Raw genomic sequence first — 19,503 nt, 5'->3', positions numbered from 1 at the left:
ATGGGTGCTCAGTTATGGTAGCATGTTATTACTAAGTATGTACCTCCTACCGGTCCTCTAATAGCAGATCAACTTAAGGAGAAACAGGTAAGTATTCAAGCATTGGAAGCCATTGTAAGTACACTTTATGATACTGAATATATTGATATCCATGGTTTAGAAACTGCTTTTGAAGTTTGGGAGAAGTTAGAATTAATCTATGGTGGTGAAAAGCATGTTCAAAAGGCTAAAGAAGAAAGTCTTAGAGGAAAATTTGATGATATGAGAATGATGGAAGGAGAAAATATCACTCAGTATGGATAGAGGATAAAAGAAGTTGTCGGCAAAATCAAAAGTGCTAGTGGTACTATAGAAGAAGACAATGTGGTGAGTAAAATGCCTATAACCCTATTGCCTGCCTATGCCATTAGAGTGTCTGCTATTCAAGAGTTGAGGTCAGTTAGTAATGATAAGGTTATTGTTGATTCTTTGATTGGTAATCTCATTGCTTTTGAGTTGACTAGTTTTGATAATAGTGTACCTAAGACAAAATTTGCTTTCAAAGCATCTGTATCTAGTGTACCAGTAAGAAAAGGGAAAGATGTTTGTCCTAGTAATGAATGCATGTCAAGTAATCATGGCAGTAGTAAATTTGATGTGGATGATGAAGATAATCTGATGGAATTCGAAGCTATATTAATAGAAAAAAGACTTCCTAGAGTCACTGGTAAGTACAAAGGCAAGCTTCCTCTTATGTGTTTCTCTTGTAACAAGATAGGACATGTATAGCTGCAAACTGTCCTAATAGTGATCAAAAGGAAAAGTTTATAAAATATAAGGGAAAAGGAAAGAAACAGTGTTATGTTGTAGTGGATGAAGGAGTTACTGATGAGGAATCTAAGGATGAAGACAATGAGGAGATTGTTTTTGTTGTTGTTAAGTAAGATATGTCTGATAAGAAGGCTTTAGTATCTCACATTGATAATAGTGATGAATGGATCATTGACAGTGGTTTCTCACACCACATGACCAGTGATAAGAGAAAGTTTATTTCTTTTAAAGAATTTGATGGTAGTGTAGTAAGATTTGGGAATAATTCACCCTATATGGTAAAAGGTAAAGGTTATATCTCTTTGAATGGTAAAAGTAACGTTGATGATGTATATTGGGTTGAAGGTTTGAAACATAACTTGTTGAGTGTTGGTCAGTTGAATGACAAAGGTTATCATCTTGAGTTTAAGAATGGAGTGTGTAGGATCTTAGGATGCAAAGGAGAATTAATTGCTACTGGTAAACAAACTAAAGGTAACTTATTCCATCTGAATGCTAGTGTAAATAGTTGTTTGGTTGCTAAGGTTGAAGATAGTTGGTTATGGCATAGAAGGTTTTGTTATGTGAACTTTGATAATGTGGTTAAGGTTAGCAAATCAAGTATGGTGAGAGGTATGCCACAACTTGTTAAACTAGACAATGTGATGTGTAAAGAATGTCAGTTGGGTAAGATGACTACATCTTTTAAGAGTAAATCCTTTTCTTTTGAGAATATTCTAGATTTGGTGCACACTAACTTATGTGGTCCTATGAGGACTAGAATTTTTATGGTGACAAGTATTTCATGTTATTTACTGATGATATTTCTACAATGATGTGGGTTACTTTTTTGAAGGAAAAGCCAGATGCTTTTAGCAAGTTCAAGGCATTCAAGGCCTTAGTAGAAAAGGAAACTAGTAAGAATCTTAGGTTCCTGAGATCTGACCGAGGTGGAGAGTTTACATCAGATGAGTTTGTGAGATATTGTGATGAAAATGGAATAAAGAGGTAGTTATCTTCTCCAAGGACACCACAACAAAATGAAATTGTAGAAAGGAGAAACATAACCATTGTTGAAGCAACAAGGACTATATTGATATAGGGAGATGTACCTAAGATGTTTTGGAGAGAAACAACCATCACTATAGTATACACATTAAACCGGGTACTAGTGAATAAAGGTAATGACAAGACATCCTATGAGTTATGGTATGATAGAACTCCTAATGTTAGTTATTTCAAAGTCTTTGGCAGTAGGTGTTTTATAAAAAGAGATGATTATACTGGTAAATTTGACCCTAAAATTGATGAAGGAACATTTCTTGGCTACTCTACTAAGAGCAAAGCTTTCAAGTATTTTAACAAAAAGACAAAGAAGATTGTGGAGAGTGTGAATGTAAAAGTTGATGAGTTCTCTGATAAACCTAATGATACCAACAAATCCGATCCAACAGATGATGAACAAAAACTTGTGATTATTGAACCGGAAGTGTAGAAAGATGTTGAGAAGAATAGTGCAGATGAAGATGCTCAACCAGTAGAAGATGAAGAACAAGATGAGGTTATTGCACCAGAATGAGTTATACCTAGGTATGTAAGGTTAAATCATTTTGAAGACCAGATAATAGGTGACAAGAATCATGGAGTGCAAACTAGAAGAAAAATCAAAGAAATCTTTTGTCTGATTTCCACAGTTGAATTGAAGATAGTGAGAGAAGCTCTTAAGGATGATGATTGGTTAAAGGAAATGAATGAAGAGCTTGATCAAGTTGAGAAAAATAACACTTGGTTACTTGTTCCTAGACTCGATGATAAAAATGTGATTGGTATAAAGTGGGTATTTAGAAACAAGATGAATGAAGATGGTGAAGTTGTTAGAAACAAGAAAAGACTAGTTTGCCAAGGGTATGCAAGAGAAGAAGGTGAAGATTATGGAGAAACCTTTGCACCAGTTGCTAGACTTGAAGGAGTTAGGATGCTACTTGTATTTGCAACTTTTAAAGGTTTTAAAGTTTACCAAATGGATGTAAAGTTAGCATTTCTGAATGGTATTCTTGAAGAAGAGGTGTATATTGAACAACCAGATGGGTTTGCATTGACTGAAGATAAGGATATGGTATGAAAACTGCATAAAGCATTATATGGATTAAAGCAATCTCTGAGGGCATAGTTTGAAAGACTTCATGCACATCTGATAAAGATAGAATTTTAGAGAACCAATGAGGACAACAATATTTATTTGAAGACTGAAGGAGACAAGATGTTGATTGTAGAAGTATTTGTCAATGACATCATATTTAGAGGAAATGATGATATGAGTATGAATTTTGTAGATGAGATGAAGGGGTATTTTGAGATGTCTCTGATAGGTGAGATAAAAAAAATCATTTGTTTGCAGGTCCAACAGTTGGAAAGTGGAATTTTTATCAGTCAGTCTAAGTATGTGAAGGAAGTGTTAAAGAATTTTGGAATGGAAGATCGTAAACCGATTGGAACACCTATGGTTATAGGTTGTAAATTGTCAAAAGAAGATGATTCACCCTTAGTGGATGAGAAGGAATATAGATCTATGATTGGGAAAATTCATTATGTTGTTCATAGGAGACCGGATATTGCCCATGCGGTTGGTTTAGTAGCAAGATTTAAGAAGAGTCCTAAGGAGACACATATGACAACAGTGAAGAGAATATTCAGATATCTTAGAGGGACAGTTGACTATGGATTATGGTATCCATACAGAGGGAATTTTTTTTTGTAGGTATTCACTAATGCTAACTAGGCAAGAAATGTAGATGGTCGGAAGAGCACAACAGGTGGTGCATTCTTTCTAGGAGGAAGACTGGTATCTTGTACCACTAAGAAATAAACTTGTATTTCTCAGTCTACAACAAAAGCAAAGTATGTAGCTGCATCCATGAATTGTACAAAATTTATATGGATGAGACATGTCTTGGAAGGATTTGAGAAGGATGTGACAAAACTGGTGATCATACATTGTGATAACACAAGTGATATAAACATTTAAAAGAACCTGGTACTGGATGCTAGGACTAAACATATTGAATTGAAGTATCACTTTCTAAGAGAAAGAGTGTTGGAAAAGAAAGTGAGACTGGAGCATGTGCCAAATAAGGAGCAGTTGGTAGATATATTCACTAAGACATTACCTAAGGCTACCTTTGAATATCTTAGAGGTAAGTTAGGGGTTATACCCCTACCCAAGGTCAACTAAGAAGATGTGGAAGCATCAATCCAATGGACTCATTGAATATATTTCATTCTAGATTGATGAGAAGTGGGCGACTTCTCAGGGGGAGTAGTAGCGATGAAGCAGCAAAAATGAAGACAGAAGATGCCTTTGCACCTTTGGCATTGTTGTCAAAGGGGGAGAAGACCAATGATAGGGAGAAGAACAATGTCAGGGAGAAGTAATGAAAAGGAGGAGAAGATCAAATAAGAAGATCAAGTGAAGCACAGATTAGTACAACATGGCATGATGAGTTCCTAGTATTTGTCATCAGTTGATTTTTTTGGTGTTGCATTCTTTTAGTGTTGCCATTGATGGGGTACACCTAGCTTGCTCACACTTGACCTAGTTGGTGTTTGCTCAATTCCACCAACCTCTCTAGGTCTAGCTATGCTCCAAGACCTCCAAGTCCTTCTCAATCTCTTCTAGGGCTTGTTTCTTGCCAATCTCAAGGTGTTTGCATCAAGTGTTTAACTAGGAACCCTACCAATTCAAAGTGTTTCCCATATGCTCATTCTTGTTGTCTTGTCTTCAACTTGTCAATTTCACCTCCTGTTGTTGTGATTTGTTGTAGAGGTGTGGTGGCTTTAACATGAAATGATTACCTTTTGGGTCCATTTGAGGTTTGCATCCATAATTCTTCCTATCGATTTCACCATTTTGCCTAGAAAAGGGCTACAAGGAATGAGCCCCTATTAGGCCTCCAAAATCTGGTTTTCTAGGGCTTAGAAGAAAATGGTCCAAAAGACCCCGCAACAAGGCTAGTTTTTCTTCAAACACTCACCTATCCCCAAGTGATTTTGGTGGTTTTGGTTTCCCAACTTGCTGTAAATTGCCCTAACCCAAAAATGAGGGTTTTGAAGGGTTTCTAGGCCTCCTAACCGGTAGTGACTGGTCAAATTAGTGAAATGGGAATCAAAAGGTCTTGTCAAGGCTTCTCCTTGCTATTGAAACTCTCTATGGACTTCATGGACCCCTCCAAATTATTTGGTTGTGGTTTTGTGTTTACCTCTACACTATGCACTCCAATTTCACCCTATCTTCTCTAGTCGGGTTGCTCCTAGACTCGCCTAGAACAAGGTGGTATCCATATCAAACAACACTTCCTGAATTTCTCCTTGCATATGTACACTATACAAGTGGTTGCCTTCCATGTCTCAATAGGTTGTGATGGTAGCATAGAGGGATTCTATGGGGCAACCATTTTTCATAAAATTGCTATTCACAAGCCAAAACTGGTTGATTGAAAACACCAACACACACTAACTACAAAGCCTAAAATGAAACAAATGACTCTAAAACACACCAAAGAAGCTCAATTCATAACTAGATCAATGGATTGAATCCATTAGTATTCACATTGTAAGCAAAATGAGCCAAAAATAGTGATAACAGTATGAAAATGAGTAGTTTCAGATTGTTGATCATACAAAAACAAACTTCCAACCTTGGTAACCATGCAAGAGGAGGTTCATATAGTCTTTCCTACATGTGGAGGAATTCTAGTGGATTTTTCTATCCCTAACTCCATCGCTAAGCATTTGAGGACAAAATTTGTCATGACAACTTTTTACTTTTTGCTTTGCCAAACTATAAAACCTATTTTAAGTCATTACTCATGACTTTTTAAGAATTCCTAAGACCATTATAAACCTCTCTAATTCTTAAACCAAGTTATGCCACTTTTGACCATTAAGAAGGTCAATTTCCTACTCAAACTACTACCTATGCACAAAATGCAAACCTAGGAAGAAAATACACTCAACTAGGTCTACACTTAACTCAAAACAAACATCACACTCACTCCTTGGACCCTCCTGGAGTCCTTATTAGGAACATGACTTGGATAAGGTCAGTACAAGACAAAATTGTGAAAGGACTATAAGCCTAAGTCCTAGGTACTCTTGCACCAACCATCAATGCCAAAGGGTGAGAATGTTGGCATATTGGCATAACTGATAGAGATGATGATGTTGATATGAGGATATTGATGGACTGTTGGTGATGATATAATTGTGATATGATGCTCTATGATTAGTTATTTGTGTTGTCATTTATGGCAACCATGTTTGTTTATGTTTGGCATATCATCTAAGTTATCTAAGCCTAATCAATATTGGAATGTTTGCTAAGTTGATAGTGAACCGGTAAGCAAGAACAAAGAAGGAGATGATTGCGGTAGAGATTCGTGTTGAGTTAGGGGTTACAGTTTGGAATGTATGCTTATGACATTATAATGAGTCTATGAATGGAAGCTTATCATGTTTGAAGAACTGGAAGTCATGTTTGTAATTGATTATTGTATATTCAGTGCAGGGTTTGAGAACTGATGTCAAGATCTTTAACCGATGATGTTTTATGGTTTGCCGGTAAATCTTATCATGTTCATTACTTAGTGATGGTGTGTCAAAAATTGTGTGTGATGATAAGATTGCATTTAAGTGTGTACAAGGAGTGAATTTATTGGGAAACAATGAAGTGCTTAGAAGAATATGTTAAAGGGTTTGACAACTTATCAAATCTATGTGTGGTGATGTGTTATGATCATTCAATGACTATAATTGTATTGAAATTTGTTGTAATGATCTGTATGATGAAATGTAATGATTTGTAATGATCTGATATGATCTATGATATAAATTCAATATATTTCAAATTTGGTCAGGGTTTTGTAACCAACCTAATTGTAAAGTGTATTTAGGTCAAGTTTGAGAAGGTTTAGTGTGTCGGTGATAAGAGAAGAAGAGTGCGTCGAACCAAATTGAGATGTCTATATGTGTGAAGCAGATTGGAGCTGAAATGGATTTCTACTAGAAAGAAGAGAGTACATTGAACAAATCAATTATCTATTATTCCCTAATCATTGCAACAATATTAAAATACCTTAACCAGGTAGGTCCTAACAGGCCTGATCTTGTAAATCCCTTCACCAAGTGGCTGATTAACTTGGGTTTAAATCCTTCTTTAGCAAGGTTACTCCTAATAGGGTAGAGCTCCTAAAAAGGCTGAGGTTAAAATCCCTTCATCAAGTGACTCCTAACAGGGTCTTCTCTTAACTGGGCATTATTATAAAGCTCCAAACCGGGCTAGGCCTTTAACATGGCACATTTCGAAAGAGTGCAAATTTTGTGGGTACCAATTCCCACTATGGATTTTCCCATTTGGGTTTCCACGTGAAAAATCTGTGTTCTTATGGTAGTTGATTTGTTTATGTGTGGATTTTATTTCATGACATTCTTACATGTTGATGAACACATGAATGAGTAGTTTGGTAAATCTACTTTATGTGATTGATTGAGTAGTTACCGCTATTGGTTATGAATTGTTTTTGAGAAGTATTTTTAGATTGGTTAAATATTTTAGTTTATTACCATTACTTATTCACCCCCCCTCTCAATAACAATTGGATCCTCACAATAACACTTGCTACTGCTAATAAATACAAAGACAAATTAAAAGCTAGCTCAACAATTCTTGATGAGATGCTAGAAAGTCAGAGACATAGAAAGGATGCGCGAGGACTTGGATTTGAGAAAGGTGAATCCTCTAGATTTGGACAAGGCAATGCAAAATCTGATCAGAAGAAGAGCAAGAATCCTCTGGTAAGACAACCTAATGCTCGTAAATTCAATGTTAGATGCTTTACTTGCAATAAGTTTGGTTATATGGCAAATAAATGCAGAAGTAGGATGAAGAATGGAATGAACAACATGAATAATGTTCCTACCTTTACCAGTCAGTACTTCATATGCAATAATTTTGGTCACATGTCAAATATGTGTAGGGAAGTAATGAATAACTTCTAGAACAAAACTAGTGCAAGATAAGACCAAATAAGATGAACTTTAAACATATGCAAAAAAAAGTTGTTTGTCATGTATGAAACAAAACCAGTCACATTGCAAAGTACTGTAGAGCAAGAACAATGTTCCGATAGACAAGAGCAAATCAGATGAGAAGAGAAAAGAAAAGGTAGAAGAGATCAAAGACAAACATAAGAAGATGTGGGTTAGAAAAGATGAATCTAAAGGAGAAAATGGATCTAAACCTTCATTCGGTAACTAGGGCTTTATGCCTTAGGGGGAAATTTTCATTCAGATTCTAAGAACCCCCTCTTTAGTGGTCTGCAATCGATTTTGAAAGGTTGCACAAGACTTAGATCAAATATGCAGATGTTATCTGAAATTTTCAAAAAGGATTTGATGCTCCAGTATGCGACTTCATGAAACTCATGATAATCAATTGCATTTATTATAGTGAAAATTAAGTTTTTGAAGGATAAAAGTGCATTTGAAGTTTCATGTCTCATTGCGATCAAGAAAATAGTGTAGAGAAGAAGAGCAAAGTGAATTGGCAATTTCAACAACAATTTCTGCGATTCCAAAGCAAATTTCAGCACCCAATTGTGAATCAAGGTATTTATCTATTCAGGATTTTAGTTTTTGCAAACCCTAGAATTTGAAATGGCTTCAACTTTTGGTATTTCTACCCCTTTGGTGGTCATGATCAAGGATAGGGCCGGACCTATTTTCAAGAAACATCCTTTCAATTCGGTTGAGGATGATTTGGAAGGTGCATTTTCATCGATTCCCTATGATGTGCTTCACAACGAAGATGTCAGGGCTTATATACACTATGATCTCGAGGATCTTGGAATTATGAATATGCTGGACCTATACAACAAACATTTGGCTGACAGTTTGGGAAATATCAAACCTGAATACAAAGTGCTTCAGGACAAGGGTTTCTTGCATTTCATTCAATTTTTGTTGTTTGATGAAGTGGAGTGGATTTGGTACATTCTTATTCATGTTCATGATGATTTTATATGACTTGACAGGCCACACAAGATTACCAAGCAGGAGATCTGAGTTGTGACAGGCTTAGCTGAAACTAGTGGGGTGCCTAGCTTGATAAAAGTATCGAATGATATGGTGATAGCCACCACTGGCTCCAAATTTGAAAGTAGATCAATGACCATCAACAACATTCTAGAGAATTATGTGAAATTTGCATCAATAGTAGTCGGTTACAAGGTTTACCAATCAAGAAGGCACAATTCTATCTCTGATACTACCATTTACTCTGCATACTAGATGCTCAAGGATGAAAAGAAGTATGACCCATGTTCAACCCTCCTAAGTGAGTTGTTGAGAAATTTGAAGAAGATTAAGCAGTATAAAAATCACACTTTCAAATATGGTAGTCTTCTTATTTGCTTGGCTCTATACTTTTTGAATGAGATACTCGATATAAAAGGAAAGGTCCAATGGGTCTATGATAGATCGGTGGCCATGCAGATCAAAGAGGGATTATGGGGGGCAGGAGATACAACAATGAGAATATCTACTCTCCAAGGATACTTTAAATATTTCCAAGTAGCAATGAAAATTAGAGAGAGAATCCCTAAGGAAATTGTGGAGAAGTATGAGAAAACCATATGCTTCATGATCGACAAAGATCAATGTCTGATGGAAGTAGTAGAGCGCAGAATAGTGTGGACCATGCCCATGTGGTATGAATTTGACTGTGTCACACTTGAGGTATATGCCCAACATCTTTTGAGTCAACCAGTGGATCCCAAACAAGGGAGATTTGGAACATTCAAGGAAAAAGACCTTGAATTGCACAATCAATTCACTGCACTTGCCAGAAAAAGGAAAGTAAAAAAGATGGCTAAGGAGGTGGCAGCCCAGATGGGATTCACCTAGGAGGAGGTGAAGAAAGAAAGAGAAAGGTATGCATAGAAGGAGGCCAAAGAGGAAACCAAGAAACCTAAGGTTGATCCAGTTCCCTCCAAGGTCAAACCTAAGGAGACCAAGTCTGTTTCTGCTCTGGTGGCACAATCTGCAGGACCTAGCCCATCTGAGAAAGGTGTGTTGAAGCAAAAGGAGAAGCCTAAAAGGACCTATGTTGCAGTATCTCTAGTCGCTTCTAAAATAAAGTCTAAGGAGGAAGAAGGAAAGGTGAAGAAGAAAGGTGATTTTGTGAGAGTGGTGAGGAAGCTGTAGTCTAGTGGAGCCTAGTAGAGCAATAAGGCAAAATCTGATCCTGCTCCTACCAGAAGATTGAAAAGATGTAGATAGGTCAGATGTCAACTTGACAAAGATCTTGAGTCTAGTGATTTACAAGGTAAGTACACAATTGTTCCCCCACTGTCAATAGATCAAATAATAGATGAAATAATAGTTGATGGAAACTTGAACAATATTGGAGCTTGTTATGAGAATTTAGATGAGGTTGATCAAAGAAAGGTAGAGGAATAAATTGTATTATATTTACACAATTTTAGAAAGACATTAATTGAATTGGATAAGACCATTCCTAAGGACTTGTACAACCTTATAGATGCAAGGAGAATAAAAAAAAGTAAGATTGACAAGGAGATGAAGGAGAGAGAGCTAAGAAATGTCTATACCTGTATCACTCATGATGAAGCCAAGAGGCTAATTGATGAGGAAAATAAGAAAGAATTTAGAAGTAAGAATAGGGTGAATAGGATAATGATTGGAAATGTGGAATAAGTGAGGAAAGAGACAGAGGATATATGAAGAAAAATCATTCAACATGATCCCTTGTACAAGGATGCATTTAAGTCCTTTCAACTGGAAGAAAATAAAGGTGTTTCTCATGGTTTGAAGGATGAAATTCAGACTGAGGATCATCCAGAAGATCAAGGTAACACTACACTTGATGCTAAGAATGGTGATATTCCTTTAGTGTTAGACAACTCTACAACCCCCGAGATCCAACAGGTTGATACTGCACCAAGTGGGGACACCGATGCAAAAGATAAAGGGGATCGTAAAAAGAAGGATGCTGAGACTGCAGAGGAAAAGGTTGGAGAGTCTAACAAGGGAAAAGGTATAGCTGATCTATAAATTATCACTCCTCTAGTTATAGGGAGCCCACCTCAGACCCCAATAAATCTAGATGGTCCAATGAACCTTGTACATATGTCTCCTATGAAAAAACTCATGCTCGCAGCTATTGTGCAATCTCAGGCTAGCCAGGATCAGGTGAAGTTTGAATCTGAGGACAAGAATCTAATTTTGATGATAGTAGATGATTTATAGAAGGTGGCTCCAAATGTACAATTGGATTCTAATAATAGCCTCTCTAGTAAATTGTTGCAATTAATTAACAGTGTAAATACCAGTTTTGATTCTTTAGAGAAGTTTGCTACTCAAAAAGTTTTGGATAAATTTAAGGATGTTAGGTTAAAGACATTTCGGAAGATGATTGAGAATGATAGAGAGAGACTAAATAAGAGATTGCAGATTATTTTTGATACATTGTCAGAAGGTAGTAAATTATACAAATCTTGACTAATTTTGCCTAAATTCATTGTAAATATAGACAAGCAGATATGTGTTTGCTAAGGGAAGCTTGCTAGTATTTCATAGTCCTTTGATCCAAATGTAACTCTAACAAACAGTGTTGAAGGAGAGATTATGACTCTAAATGATCAAATCTCAAGCCTCCAATCGAACAAGGACAAAATTTTGAGAAAAGTTGGTGAACTCTAGAACCTAATTGCCCCTCGATTGGACATCATGTTGAGTAATAAGGTAGATTGTGTGAAGGAAATGGCCTGGCCTGTGCCATCTAACTTAAGGGAATTAGAAATTCATGCTACTATCTTTAGTACATTTATCATAGTTTTGGATAACTTGAAGAGTGGGTGGGATACTCACCTAGGATTTTTGAAGACTATTTATGTTGACATCTTCAAGTGTTTGTAAAGTTTTTGGTGAATATCTTTGTATATAAATTTTGGACAGAACCCCATCTTTGGCATTGTTGTCAAAGGGGGAGAGGAAAGGTGAAAAATGTACAGTATTGAAGAGTGGAATTATTTGTGTAAGGGGGAGCATTAGAAATTCTTTTGATTCTTTTGAACTGGTGTACAATGCCCAATACTTAGTCATTTTTCACGAGTATTGCCATCAATGCCAAAGGGGGATATTGTTGGCAATTGACACTCATCCAGTGGTTTTTGGTGGTTGATTATTGGTTTAGAGTTGTCATTGATGGAAACTCTACATGGATATTCAATCTGGCGGTCATAGTTCTTCTCATCCAGAAGCAAATGTTAATCGTTAGCTTGTTAACTGATATTTCAGGAAGAACAGAGCATTTTTGGGTCCGAAAGATTTCTATTGATTGTGGTGTATTGAATCATTTTTTTGTTGATTAAGATGACTTAGACACATCATTTTATTATTATTTTAGTGGTCCGCATTTATTTTTGGTCATTCAGTCAAGCCGACATGTGACTACACGTTACTGTTGCAGGTTGACATAATAAATGATCTATTTTGTGGTTGTCGGTATATAAGTTTGGTATGTGTGATCTTCTTTGGTGAATGATGTGATTGTATGCAAACAAGAAGTGATTGATAATCTATTTTGGAGTAGTTTCATGTGTGCATTCTTGATCTGGTAGCTGACTGAGATAGAGAACATGGCATAACAAGGTAGAATTGAGAAGGTGATCTAGTCAATATATTTGGCACTCAACTAGAACTCATCCAAGCATTGTAGATGTTATTTCAGAGTTCATTCATTGTAATCCATTAGTGTAACTATCTTGTAAGTCAGTGAGACTTCCCTGAGGGTTGTAACCTTTCAAGTTATTGTAATTGAGAAGTGAGCTCTAGGCAGTTGCCCTGAATGCTTGTGCATTCCCATTTTGTAATATTGTTTTGCTATTGGCCATAGTGGAATAATATTGTGGGTTCAAATCCCATTGTGGTTTTTCCCATTTGGGTTTCCACATAAAAATACCGATGTTATGATCTTGTGGTTGTTTGTTTAATGTTTCTACATTTCATTTTCAAGTATTTTCTTCCAGTGGTTTATAGTCAAATTTGAAAATCTTCTAACTGGTAGATCACTAATTCACCCCACCTCTCAGTGATCCCTAATTCTAATAGAGACACCATTTTCCCAACAAATCTCCCACTTGTCAAACACCTTGCAATAGAAAAGAGAGTATCAACACAATGAATCAATTGCTAGGGGCCATGAGCGCCATAGACTCTGAGCACCATCTGAACTTCTCTGTGCTCACAACCTTAGTTAAAGAATATACAACATTCATCAAATTTTATACCTTAATCAACTTCATCCTGCCATCTTTGATCATATCTCTGACAAAATGATATTGAACATCAATGTGTTTGGTTCTTAGCTAGGCAGATTCACTCTGACTATCACAATAAACTATCACAACTCCTTGTTTTATTCCAATGTTTGAACATAGTCTCTTAAGCCAAATGGCCTCTTTACAAGCATGAGTAGCTGCCATATACTCTTCTTTAGTAGTGGACAAGGCAACCACATCCTATCGCTTACTCATCCAACTAATTGCACCACCAAATAAAGTAAACACATAAGCACTAGTGGATCTTTTGCTATAAATATCACTTACCAAATCTAGATCCACATAACCATGAATATCAAGGGAAATCACATCTCCAATTGAATTACCTCGATAACTCAAATAATACTCTGAGGTACCCTTCAAATATTTGAAGACTCTTTTGACTGCATCCCAATGAACTCTACCAAGATTAGACATATATCTAGATAGAACTCCCACTACTTGGGCAATGTCTAGTCTAGTACAAACCATAACATACATCAAACTTCCAACTACACTTTGGTAAGGCACTCTACTCATGTCTTCCATCTCTGATGGGGATACAGGACAATCTGCAACAAATAATTTTCTTCCAACTGTAAAAGGAACACACAATGGTCTACACTCCTACATGTTGAACCTTTGTAACACTGAATTCGCATACTTACTCTGGCCTAGCCATATCTTTATGGTCACTCTATCTCTTTTAATTTCCATCCCAAGAATGTGTTTCACTACACCAAGATCTTTCATTTTGAATTTAGTAGCGAGCTGAGACAAGTTCTGAAATGATACCTTTCCCTTTACCAATGAATAACATATCATCAACATACAATGTAATGTATAGGAAATGATCACCATTAGATTTATGATAAACACAATGATCTAATTTAGAATGCTCAAATCCCAAACTCAACACATATGTATCAAATTTCTGGTAACACATCCTAGGACTCTGTTTGAGGCCATACAAGGATTTCTTTAATTTACAGACCAAATAACTTTTACCTTTCACCACATAGTGCTCTGATCGTGTCATATAAATATCCTCCTCCAATTCGCCATGAGGGAAAGCAGTTTTCACATCCATTTGCCTAACCTCTAAATCATAAGCAGCAACAATAGAAAGTAAAAATCTAATGGCTGTCATTTTGGAAATAGGAGAAAAAATCTCACCATAATCAACACACTCAACCTGTGAGTAGCCTTTTGCAACCAACCTTGCTTTATACTTCTTAATGCTTCCACCTAAATGAATATTTTTCTTGAACACCCATTTGTAACCAACAAGCTTTTGTCTTGCAAGCAATAGTACAAGATACCATGTATCATTCTTTATCAAAGCTATCATTTCTTCTTCCATACCAATATTTTAGGATTCTGCATCATTCATACATAATGCCTCTTCTATAGATTTTAGTTCATCCACGTTTGTATTCAAAGCAAAAATACATCTCCAATCATAAAGTTAATACCTTTGAGCTGACTGTCTATGTCTTGTAGACCTTCGAACATGCTGAGTTGGATGTTCTTTCTCCTCTTCTGAATATTTAGACCTAGACGAGCTCTCCTCAACTTATTACCTATCGAGGGGTCTCGATTCAACTATTTCGGGTGTAGAAGGGAATTGAATCACATCTTCCTTTTTAGTCTATTATGGCTGCAATGTAACAAAAGGAGACTTAATTTCTCTAAAAGTAACACCTCTACTATGAATTAACTTTTGTGCAACAAGGTCCCAATGCTTGTATCCTTTCACACCATAACTATACCCAATGAAGATACATTTCACATCCTTGTTCTCCAACTTTGTCCACTTCTCCTTTGGCACATGTGCATATGCCTCACAACCAAAAACTCTTAAGATGTCTCAATAAAGGCTTGTGATCCGACCATGCTTCCATAGGAATTTTATCAACAAGAGCTGATGTAGGAGACCTGTTAATCAGGTATCAAGCAGGGGCAACAACTTCATCCCAAAACTTTTGTTCTAGCCTAGCACCACTTAGCATACTCCTAGCCTTGTCCATCAGTGTTCTGGTCATTCTTTTTGCAACTCCATTTTTCTGTGGAGAATACAGGGTTGTCTTCTATCTTTTAATGGCACAGTCTTTACAATATCTATCAAAATCATTAGAGCAAAATTCACCACCATTATCAATCCTCAAACATTTAATTTTCTTTCCAGTCTTCAACTCAACCATTGCTTTAAATCCTTTAAATTGACTGAGAAACTTCAGATTTACTCTTTAGAAAATATACCCATGTCCTACTAAAATCATCAATAAATGAAACATAATATGTGGATTTTCCAATCAAAGGAACATCTACAAGACCAAACACATTGAAATGAATAAGATCCAAAATACCACAAGTTTTATGAGAACTCGAGTAAAACTAAACATGATATTATTTTTGATAAATGAAATGCTCACAAAAATCAAAGTCAAGAATACAATCATTCAAACCTTCAACAAGGTTTTTATTTTTCAAGGTCCTTAGACCCTTTTCTCCAATGTGGCCAAGCCTTTGGTGCCATAACATATTCTTCTATGTAGGTAACTTTGCTTCAAAAGAAAGAGTACCCTTAGTTACCCAAAAGACATTTCCATCTAGTGAAGGTGAAAACCTCAAACATTTCATAGATTTAATTTTTACGAAAGTGTTATTACACTAAACAGTGTATGCATCTGGCTTATACAAAGAGTCATACCTGACACCTCTAGCAATTACCATAGCACCCTTAATCATCTTACATCCTGCTTCAGAAAAGACTACCTGCACACCTAAATCTATTAGTTTTCTCATAGATAATAGATTTTGTTTTAAACCAGAGATATACAGCATGCCATTAATCCTTTTTATTCTACCACAAGAAAACCTGATTCTAACTTTACCTCAGCCAACATTGTCTAAATGTGAATCATCAACCAAGTAAACCTTACCTCCATTAAATTCTTCATATTTAGAAAACCAATCTCTATTGGCAGTCATATGAAAAGATGCACCTGAGTCAATTAACCAAGCATTATTACCTACATGAGTCGCCAAAGCTGCAATAAATGCATCACCATCTTTCTTCTCAGACTCATAATCAGAATCAATCTTCTTCTTTTTCTTCTTCTTTTCTTCTTTGCTATCCTTATAGATGTGACCTGGTTTACCGCAATTCCAACAAATGACTTTGGACTTTCCAGGAGATTTCGATCTCCCTCTTAATTTGGACTTATTGTGCTTCTCATTATTCTTTCCTTTTAGCTTAGGTCTTCCATGAATAGTTAGGGCTTCCTTTGAAGTGAGGGATACCTTCCTCTACATCTCTTCACCAAGTAAGGAACCCACCACATCTTTAGACTTCAAAATAAGAAAAGTACTATGGATAGCCATAACAAGAGAATCCCACGAATCAAGCAAAGAACAAAGCAAGATCTGGCATTTCCCCTCTTCGTTCATCTTAACACCCACAGATACTAATTGAGCTACCAACATATTGAATCCTTCCAAGTGGTTTGCAATTCATCCACCCTCTTCCATATTCAAGGATACAATTTCTTCCTTAAGAAAATCTTATTTAATAAAGATTTCACTTGATACATATCACCAAGCTCAGTCCATAGCTTTTTTGGAGTGTTCTCTTCATGGACATTGATCACAATAGAGTCTGCCAGGCATAGTTTGATTAGACCCTTGGCTTTTTGGTCCATAATATCATACTGGGCCTCTAGAGTAGGATCTGAGGGCCTTTGGACATTCGCATCAATAACATCCCATAGATCTCGGTCTATTAGCAGATCTTCCATCTTTACCTTCCACATCTCAAAATTTGTTCCATTAAATTTATCCACCTCTATTTTCCCTAACAAACTTGCAATCTAAAAATTCCCACAGCAAGATCAAAAAGTGTCTTCTACACAAGCTCCCACTCAAATCTAGATTAGTTCAAAAAACCTAACAACCCACAACTAAAATGAAAGTTAATCAAGCTCTAATACCACTTGTAAGGAAGTCAAGCAGCGGAACAAATTCTGATACTAACCTTGAGAGGAGGGTAATGGAAAAAAATTTATAGATCCTCACAACAGTTACAGAAAACAAAAATAGGTATAATAACATTCAAACCACAACACAGTGATTTACGTGGGGAAAACCCTTTCAAGAGAAAAAATCCATAATCAAAAAGCCACCCAATATATTATTCAGCAATAAAAAATAGATTATAATATACTTACAGAGAAATCTCTTCACAGGAGTACCACCAATCATAGATTTAGAGGTAGCTCAATAGCCATAAGACTCTTACACACAACCTCTATCTCACACACCTCATATATAGGAGATAAAACCATCAAATGGTATTACAAAACCCTGGGCTAAAATTGACCAATGAGGTGTATCCAACCTTATCTCCCTTCTAGATGCCCTATGACATGTCCCTCCCTTTTTGCAACTCATTTATGTGTCCAACGTATTTTATATTCCTATTACAGGAGTACAAACTTTCAGAGCCCATAACTTGAGAATCGTGTGTCCTATTGATGAACTATTTGAAGTGTAAGAAAGCTCGCAAAGTGCTCTATTGCCTCATAAATGGATATGCCATTTATGCTCACTTTTTTAGGGTATTTCAGGGCCTCTAAAGTCCTCAAAATCAAATTTAAACCTTTCATTGAACCCCTCCAAAATGGAAAATTTAATATCTTCAAAACTAGCTCTGATCTTGCAATGTAACTTTACCGAAATGCTTATCTATCCAACCAAAAGCTTCGGGGATAATTTCGCACCATTTCGTGCTCAAATGAAAAATTACTATAAATAGTAACCTCATGTAAATGCAAGGTTGGGACACCATTTTCCCAACAAATCTCCCACTTGTTGAATTCTTTGCAAGAGAAAAGGGAGTATCAACACAATGAATCAATTGTTACAGGCCATGAGGCTCATAGACTCTGAGCACCATCTGAACTTCTCTATGTTCACAACCTTAGTTAAAGAATCTACAACATTCATCAAAGTTTCTACCTTAACCAGCTTCACCTTACCATCTTCGACCATATCTTTGATAAAATGATACTAAACATCAATATGTTTGGTCTAGGCATGAAATGTTTGGTTCTTAGCTAGGCAGATCTCATTCTGACTGTCACAATAAACTTTTGCGGATCCTTATTTTCTTCCAATGTTGAAACACAATCTCTTAAGCCAAATGGCCTCTTTACAAGCATGAGTAGCTTCCATATACTCTGCTTCAGTAATGGAAAAGGCAACCACAAACTATCACTTACTCATCCAACTAATTGCACCACTAAATAAAGTAACCACATAAGCACTAGTGGATGTTCTGCTATCAATATCACCTGTCGAGTCTAAATCCACATAACCATGAATATCAAGGGAAATCAAGTCTCCAATTGAATTACCTTGATAGCTCAAAGAATAGTCTAAGGTACCCTTCAAGTATCTGAAGAATCTTTTGACTACATCCCAATGAACTCTATTGAACACACTGTACCACTGAGAGGGGGGTGAATCAGTGGTTCTTGAAAAAAAATATTTTAAAACCAAGCTTGGAATGTCGGTTATCAACCTAAACACTAAATCAACAAACCGGTAAGATAAGAGTGGATATCAAAAGAGGCAAACACACAAATGTATAACCCACAACACCAGATGTACAAGGAAAACCCAATATGGGAAAAATATCGATGAGAAATGTTGCTGGAGTCTACTACTCAAATTCAGCCTCACAATAAGCCAATCAGATTACAATAATTTAGGGCACCAACTTGATGTAATATAATGAAATACAATTTAGATACAGTGATAGAATCTAGTTGCAAAAGATTTCTACAATACCTAATCAATGGATTTTTGTCGGTTAACAACCTCCTCTTCTTCACTAGTTCTCTCACTATCGGTTATCAAATTACTCTCTCTGATCACTCACCTGTTACTCCCAGCCTCACTTCACTCTCTCTTAGCCTCACACTTCATAGTGTCACTCTTGGATGCCTTCCTAACCAATCACTTCTTACTGGTTCGCTTGACTATTAGAATTGCAAAAGTTAGTCAATTACTCTGTCTCTACCGGCTAGACCCTCTCACTAGTTCAGCCTACTAACACACACTATAACTTTCAGAGTATTAAAATCTAAGGAAAATAATCTTTCTTCTTTCTCATGCTCTCTTCTCTCTCACACCTCACATCAAGCATCATTTGATTTCGGTCTCAAGCTGACATATTTATCTTTTAGGGTTACTGCCAAAGCAACATTCAAATGGTGTTGTGTGAGATTTAACCTTCACCAACTCAATCTATATT

Source organism: Cryptomeria japonica, chromosome 4 (assembly GCF_030272615.1).
Source record: "Cryptomeria japonica chromosome 4, Sugi_1.0, whole genome shotgun sequence".
Lineage (NCBI taxonomy): Eukaryota > Viridiplantae > Streptophyta > Pinopsida > Cupressales > Cupressaceae > Cryptomeria > Cryptomeria japonica.
The sequence above is the reverse complement of the archived record's forward strand: the minus strand, read 5'-3'. Positions refer to the sequence as shown.